The sequence below is a fragment of the Ailuropoda melanoleuca genome, chromosome 13 (genome assembly GCF_002007445.2).
Source record: "Ailuropoda melanoleuca isolate Jingjing chromosome 13, ASM200744v2, whole genome shotgun sequence".
In the NCBI taxonomy this organism is placed as follows: Eukaryota; Metazoa; Chordata; class Mammalia; order Carnivora; family Ursidae; genus Ailuropoda; species Ailuropoda melanoleuca.
In genome coordinates, this window is record NC_048230.1 from 68,048,878 (window position 1) to 68,057,088 (window position 8,211).

Sequence of the window (8,211 nt, forward strand, 5' to 3'; positions counted from 1 at the left end):
TGAAATAAAACACCTTAGCTCTAGGGCTTTCAAGCACATGAAATATAAAACAGCTTAGCTGTTCTGAAAATATAATAATGGTTAATTTTATGCAAGTTCCAACACTGAGTTCAGAGCACTTCTCCACAAGCCCCATTAATTCCTACAGGTCCCTGGGAGTATCATTAAATCCCCCAGCATCCCTAAGAAGCAGGTGCTGGGCAAACATCCAATCTCCAAATGAGATTCAGAAGGATGTGGTCCTGAAAATGCAGTACTTTCCTGCCCCATCCTGCCAGTATAGCTTCTCAGGCCCAAACTCTCTCCCCCACTGAGGCCTCACAGCTGCACACTCAAGTACTTCCCAAAAGGGAGAAAGGTCAGAGGTATCATTATCCCATAAGCACTCGGGATTCCAGCTGTGGAGAAATTAATCCGGTTAGGGGTTCAGGAAGAGAAGCCCTAAGTAAGATCTGGAAAAGCAGAGAGAAATACAAAAGAAAGAACCTACTGAGAGGCTTTTAAAAGACAAGAGGTATGAGATATTTGGAGATTTTATGGTGGGGATCGGGAGCAAGCCCTGGCAGACATGTGAGAAAATGATGGGGAGAGATAAGTATCCATCCCCCACCTGCACCTCAGGGACAAGAACAAAAAGAGTGATGAAGAGATTCCTCCAAATGACCTCTTTTCTTGATAAAAGGAAGGAAGAAAGCCAATGTAGGGAGGAAGCCTATGAGTTGGAAGCAAGACTGGAAGAATCCCTTCAGAATTTTTTCCCAGTATAGGGGGGAAAAGCAAAGGAGAAAACAATACACACCCAACCAGAAACTTACAGGAAGAAAACCACCCGGAGGATTAAAAGTCCTGTGAATAACCAAAGAAATGCAAGAGGATTCCTTTCCAGTTTAAATCCAGTGCTGGAGGGTCAAGTAGTCCTGGACTTGAGGCCACCTCCAGCTCAAGGAGTAAGTAGAAAAGGAAAAATCTCTACAGACGTCAGTAAGCAGAGCAGTGTCCAAAGGGAGTTAGAAACCAGAAAAATGCAGAAAATGGGATAGGGCAAGCTAAGATAGAAGAGTTTCTGTTAGTAGAAAGCAGAAAGATAAAAGATAAAGTAGACATATAAAAGACAACATGCAGGCACCCTTGCGGAGGGGGATCTTTTCCTCAGGGGAGGGGAATTCAGGAGGCGTGACTATAGGGAGTGTGCTCTGAAACAACACCGCAGAAGCAGAGAAAGTGCTGTGCTGAAGAAAGATACGCATTCACCAAAGGAAGGAAGAGGAAATGGGTGTCCTGACCACGCAGGGAGAGCACCTAAAAGGGAAATGGGGTTACAAAGAAGAAAGGAAACTGAGGAATGAAAATGTCTTGGATAGAAGAAAAGCTAAAAAGGATAGGAGGCATGCTCAAGAACCAAGGATCATGGCCCCAGAATGAGAGGACTTAGAAAAAAATGTGTGTCCTCCCAATTTAAGTATCAGGAAGGTGGCTGCACCCTGAGAACTGTGCAACCAAAAGGGGTGGATTCTGTACATTTTGGAAATACAGGAAATAAATACACTCTCAGATATGAAAATGAGTCTCCCCCAGGAAATAAAGTAGTTCGATTTGAGGAACTCATGAAAATGGGTGCAACCCCAAGAACACAGTGACTAGAAAAAGCAGTGAATTCCTTTATTTGTGCAACCGCAAACCTCTACCTTCAAACTTGAGGATTCTGATCGCATTTTCAGTAGACTCTGGAAATGAGGCGCACCCCCAGATTTTAAGGGCTGGGGAAACGAAGTAGCCCCTAAATTTAAGAAATTTTGGAAAGCATGTTGCAAGATCTGGGGCCTGGAGAAGGAGAGTCTTTCTTGGATTTGTGGGAATAGAAGCACCCCCAAAACTTTGGTTACTGGATCCCAGATTTGAGACTCAATAATGGGGCAAACCCCAAAATTTGAAAGGAGTGCGTGTTCAGATTGGAGACTCGGAAAAGGGAGTGTCCTCCCAATTTGGGGGGTGCCCTAGAAATGGGGTACATCCTCAGTTTGAGGAGCTTTGGAAATTAAGATTAAAACCCCAGGGCTGGAGTTTAAGAAAAGGGATGCACCACATTCTCTAAACTATACAGAAAGGGGACACTCCCATAGTCAGGGGCTTGAGAAAGGGGTGTGCTCCCCAGAATAGGAAAAAAGAGTCAATAAAAGAAAACGCGTTCCCAAAGCACAAGGTAACAGCAGCAGCTGGTGGTGGAGCTCCCGGGGACCACACAGCTCAGCCTCTAGCCCTAGCGCTTACCCCCCACCCCCAACACGGCCCGCTCCGCGCCCCGAGCCCGCACCCCGCGGCCCAGCCCCCTCGGGCGGCGCTGATTGGCCGCGACCGCCGTCATTCCCTCGGGCAGCCCTGAGGATTGGGCGCCGCTCGCACGCCCGCCACGCTCTCAGCAGCGGTCCCCGGGCCTCCCTCCGGGCTGGGCGAGCGGGGCCGGGCGGGGAGCGAGGCCGGGCAGGGGACCGGAGCAGCGGTGGCGGCCGTCACCGCTCCCGATAGCACAGCGCGCGCACGACGCGGGCCCGGCCCAACCCAGCCCCGGCCAGTCGGCTTCTCGCCGCGCCTCGCCGCGAGCTCACCTCACAGCCCCGCTCCGGCTGCGCCGCTCCAGGACCAACCGACAGAAGGACTCTGCGTGCTGCGCACCACGTGACCCTCGGGACGCGCCCAGCGTATCCCCCGCCCCCCACACACACGCACCATCGCCACCACCGAGTGACGCAGCGCCCCAGCTGCCCCGCCCTCGGCCCCGCCCCGCCTGATCCCCGTGGAGACGGCTCCTGCGGGCCACGCCCACTGCCCTGACGCGCGGGAACCAGGCCGGCGCCCTGATCCACAGCACGAAGTCCCCACTTACCCATAACCACTGAGGTAACATGAAGCCTGGGAGTGGACACTACCCATCACCTGTTAATTTTGCCTCCTAAGTGCATCTCGAAGCCTCCCACTTTTCTCCATCCCGCTGCCGACACTCCAGGCCAGGCCACCTCTCTCTTAGATGATGGTGGTGCCCTCCATCCCATTACCCTTTCCCCTTCCGATCCATTCTTCATACACAGGCGATGAAGCTTTTCAAAACTCAGGTATAATCACAGCCAAACTCTGCTCAAAACCCATTGCCCACTGTTCTTCCGGTTGAAATCTTAATCTTAATCTTTACTGTAGCCTATCAACCAGGCTCTTCTGAACTTAACCTGCCTCTCTCAAATTCTCACACATCCTGCTTTCCCACGTTCTTGGCCTCTATCAAGTGCTCTAGCCAAGCTCCTTGAAGCCTCAGGGTCTTTGCACTAATACCTCCTCCACTTTGCCTCATTAACTCCTAGGAAAAGATTCCAATTGCTGGTGTGGAGAGGAGCTGTATTTTGCCTCGGGGGACCAAGGTGGGAGTTGCAGCCACAACAAAAGGGTATGAAATGTTTTCCCAATTGGACTTGGGAAGTCCCAAGGAGAGAGGCTGAACATTTGTTATTTATGAGGGCCATGTGGACTTTAATTTACATTGGAAAGACAAAGCAGCCAGATTGCACTTCTTAAAATGTAAATACAATCATGTCACTGCCCCGCTTAAAACAGCCCATCCTTCACCCTTGCTCATCCCCTGGCCACACTGACTTTCTGTCAGTTTCTGTGGTTCTTTCTAAATTCTTTCCAGCTGCTGGATCATTGAATAAGCTGTTGCTTTTTGCAAAGCTGACTCTTCATCATGCAGGTCTGCTTGTCATCTCTGTGAGACACTCTTTAGCTACATTATCTAAAAGTGCTTCACTCAATCAAATGCCTGCCCCATGGCAATTACTCTCTACCTTATTACTGTTCATTTTCAACGGAGCACTAATACAGTTTTAATTATTTCATTTGTTTGTTCTCTTGATTGTATTTGTCTGTTTCCTAAATTAGAGTTAGGAGCTATCTTACATCAACTGAATTGTCAAACCTGACAAATAATAGATGTTCAATGTATATCTGTCAAAGGAATGAAAGGAAAGAAAATGATACTGAAAAAAAAAACAACTGGTAGATTCTTCTTTATGGCCCAAGTCCATAGGAGAGGTGTTCTTCAAATCAGGATCAAAGAGGGCATTACCTCAGGGCAGAGGAAGAGGTTCTGGGAAACCAGGGACAAAAGCTTCAGCTGTGTTCCCTTCAGCAGCACATATACAAAAATTATAACAATACAGAGATTAATGTGGCCCCTGTGCAAGGATAACATGCACATTTGTGAAATATTCCATATGTGTAAAAAAAAAAAAAAAAAAAAAAAAAAAAAAAAAAAAAAAAACCACTTCAGGAGTTTGAGGACCAGAACCACCTGCATAAACTCAGCCTAAGTGCTCCAATACAGTAAGAAAGGGCCCTCCCAGGATCCTCTTGGTTTATGTTTCTTAACATGAAATTGTTCAAATGTTGGTGGCTGGGGCACCTGGGTGGCTCAGTTGGTTAAGTGTCTGCCTTCGGCTCAGGTCATGATCTCAGGGTCCTGGGATCCAGCCCCACATCAGGCTCAGCAGGGAGTCTGCTTCTCCCTCTCACTCTCCCTTTATGCTCTCTCTCAAATAAATAAATGGAATCTCAAAAAAAAAAAAAATGTTAGTGGCTGTTGTAGCATATAGAGGATTTGTTGTCCCACAACCATAATTATGCCAAGAATCCCAGACTCAATAGCCCCACACAAATACAACATGTTTCTTCGCTTATTCAGCCTGCATGTATTGAAACCCAGGCTTGAGCTGGGCACCAAAGACACAGGGCAGAATGAGATGTAGACCCTGCTCTCAAGGATCTCACAGCCTGGAAATAAATCATTGCAATTTGTAAGTTAGAGTTCTTTTTGTCTGTTGCAAGTACAGGCACTGACACTGTTGCCGGTACAAGCAAAAGAGAAATACGCTACAAGGATATTAGAGGCCTAGAGCATGAACAGGAGGGCAAGCTTGGAAAACAAGCAGACAGAAAACAGCTTCACCAAGAAGCAACTGCTACTGCCAACAGCAGTACACACCACAGCTGGGATTCAATCCTACATCCTTTTGTCTTTGAGTCACTCACTTAAGAGGCAAAAAAAAAAAAAATCTTGGCTCGGAGCCGCTGTTGATTGGTCAATCTCAGGTCACATGGATTAGTCCAGGCTGCCAGAGAAAGAAAGAAAAGAGGAGCAATCTGCCCCTAAGGATATTCCCTGGAGTTGGGAAGAGGGGAGAGCTGTTGCTGCCCAGGCAAAAATAACTTGATACAGATATGAAAAAATTACCTTGGGAGTTAAGCTCTTTCTGATTCCTGCAGAAACCTGGCTTGCCAGGTTCTTCTAAACTGGACCTTCACTAGCTGCTAGTTACAGAACTCCACTTGGCAAAATTCTGATCTAAAGCCCCAGTTTTACCCTGCCTCCTTAGCAGCACCCACCTTTCCCCCCAGCATCTCACTAGTAGTCGGTCTCAACCTCCCAATTATATCTTAGGTAGAGCCTTTCTTTGTACAAGGTAAGCATTCAACTAATAGTTGTAGTTAATGAATGAGTAAAATAATTAATGTAAAGCAGCCTAAATTCCATGAGAATCTCTCCAGCTAAGTATCTAACCAATTCAGAACTCTGGTCCCAGCCTGTAAAGTGACAGATCCACAAGGAAACCCTGGCATGCACACAAGGTATACAGTAGCACAAGAGGCAGGCAGTAACTGCATGGAAAGTCCTTTCACTCCCTATGCATCACTTTTCTTCTTAAATTGTCACATTTAAGTTAAATATCATATGAGAAAATTTATTATAAACTGCAAAGTTCTATATAAATGATGTTCTGATTGCTTTCTTACTAGGTTTGTCACCATCTAGACTATTCAAAATGTCCTTGGGTAAAGAGGAGAACTAAAGGCCTGACGTGAGATAGGATATTCAATTAGAAAACTGAACTTTCTAAGCCTCCAGCCAGCAAACCTTTATATTCTGTCCTTATGCAACCCCAAGGTATTTACAATGAGTCTGTCTAGGGGAAAGGGGAAAACTAAAATAGAAAAGCAAGCCCCTCAGCTGTGTCTCACACTCACAGACCCCATATACTCAGAGTATCACCAAGCTCGAGCATGTCAGTCTCTAAAGTAGGAACTGGGGTATGGTATCTGCAGCACCCAGCTGAGTGTGAGAACTCAGGAAGCCGGAAACCACAGTCACAGCAGCATCTGAGAGGTCCAAGAACCTTCACAAGGCGCCCGGGGGCCTAAGGGAAGCAAGTTGAGTCTTGGCCCTGGCCTGAGGTCTTTCAGTCTGGACCTGATGGAAGGTTCTTGAGCTCCCCAAACCTTAGTGCTCTCCAAGTGAGGGGGAGGAGAATTAAGTAGGAATTCTAACATATTTCCAGCATTTTGCAAGATTATAAGTAGGGGGGTGAAGAGGAAAAAGAGAGGAGGACATTTTTAATTCCTGTCCTAGACACTAAAAAGAATAATAAGGGGCGCCTAGGTGGCTCAGTTAAGCATCCAACTCTTGATTTCAGTGAAGGTCTTGATCTCAGGGTTGTGAGTTCAAGGTCCATGTTGGGCTCCATACTGGGCATGGAGCCTCCTAAAAAAAAAAAAAAAGAAAGAAAAAAAAGAAAAAAAAATTAAAGAAGAGTAATAAAATCCACCTGAACCACTTCAAGGGACTGAGTCCTATACTACTTTGTCCTTTGGGAGCCCCAGTACCTAGCACCGTTCTCTATAATTTAAGCATACTTTATGCATATTTCTTGTGGGTTGAAACTCATGCCAATCCAGAGATAAAGAGAAAGGGGGAGGAATTTAGCCCTAGGGACTAAAGGAATGGAGGTTAAAGAAGTTGATTAAATGAACAGTCTCTAAATCTGCTGGTACTCCACTCCCCTAATGTCTTATAATTTAATTTTAAATAGTTAATGCTATGCCATATGGTTCAAATCCCAGAAACTATATAAAAGGTATACAATGCAGAGTTTCCCTCAAATTCTTGTCCCTCATTGGTTCTGTTTCTACTGGTTAACCACTATTCTTACTTTCTTATGAATCTTTTTAGGATTTCTTCAAACATAAATAAGCAAATTCAAATATAAATTAAAAAAAACAAATATAAGTTCAAATATATCTGACTCTTTTATACAAAAGGAAGCATTTTTTTTAAAGTTTGTTGTTTTTTTTTTAAGTAATCTCTACAGCCAGTGTGGAGCTCAAACTTACAAACCTGAGATCAAGCATCATATGCTCTACTGACTGAGCCAGTTGGGTGCCCCCAAAAGGAAGCATTTATATAGTTGTCCTCCACCTTACTTTTTTCACTAAACAACATATTTGGACACCCTGGAATACATTTTGTACAATGGCATAAAAATAGCTTCCTCTTTATCTTGTTTTATATTACTGCTCCATAGTATTTCTTGTGTGGCTATACTGTAATTTGCTTAATCAGTCCGTTATCAAAGGCCATTTAGGTTGTTTCCATCTTTTGCAATTTAAAAACAATGTTCCATTTATAAATAGTAAAGCACATGTGTTCAGACAAAACTATAGTCCAAATTCTCAGAAATGGAAACTCTGAGCCACAGGAGTATATGCATTTATAACTTCGTTAGAGATTGCAATTTGCCCTTTGTAGATTCCCCAAAGATGTAACTCCACAGTTGCAAAATATGTTACAAGTAATCTGTTACTTGTAATAATTAAAATCCAGCCATTTATTTATAGTTTAAGAAATAGAAGCAGTTTCAAGATTTTTCCCATTATGTTAATTCTAATTTACTTTCATTCCTGATAAGGAAAGAAATGAGCAATGTCGCAGTTTCTAGCTAGAAATGTGTATAACCCACTATGCAACAGTGTATATCACACATGTCAATGTCCCCCTGTGTGTCTTTAAAAGAGATATATTGGAGATTATCTTAATGATCTTAATGTAAAGGAAAGTATCCTTGAGCATGAAAGGACAAGTCAGTAAGGAAAATATTACAAATTCAACAACATTGAAAAATTCTATTCTATCAAGGTGGGGCTAAAAAAAATTCTATTCTATGGACAAATGTACATATATATAAACAGATGGTTTGCAGTATGTAGGGAAATGAGAGTGGGAGTGGAGGCTAAGGAAGTGTAACTCAAACAAGGAGGGGCCATTCACTTTGTTTCCAATGTTCATAAACAATGTTGCAATAAGAAAAAGAAAAGGGGGGGGAAGAAAACCAGTTT

General features: G+C 44.3%; 1 protein-coding gene and 1 non-coding gene across 2 annotated transcripts in view; one reads left to right on the forward strand and one right to left on the reverse strand.

The window, feature by feature from the left end:
* Nucleotides 1–2,752, reverse strand: part of PHF20 (PHD finger protein 20) — a 133,732-nt gene extending 130,980 nt beyond the window's left edge. Inside the window, exon 1 of the mRNA XM_002916414.4 lies at nt 2,604–2,752. The gene's annotated coding sequence lies outside the window, so the exon portion shown is untranslated. The remainder of the gene's footprint in view (nt 1–2,603) is intronic.
* A 1,409-nt stretch (nt 2,753–4,161) lies between these two features.
* Nucleotides 4,162–4,265, forward strand: LOC117795893. Its single transcript, XR_004620040.1, has one exon. It is a non-coding gene; the product is annotated as a U6 spliceosomal RNA (small nuclear RNA).
* The last annotated feature ends 3,946 nt before the right edge of the window (nt 4,266–8,211 follow it).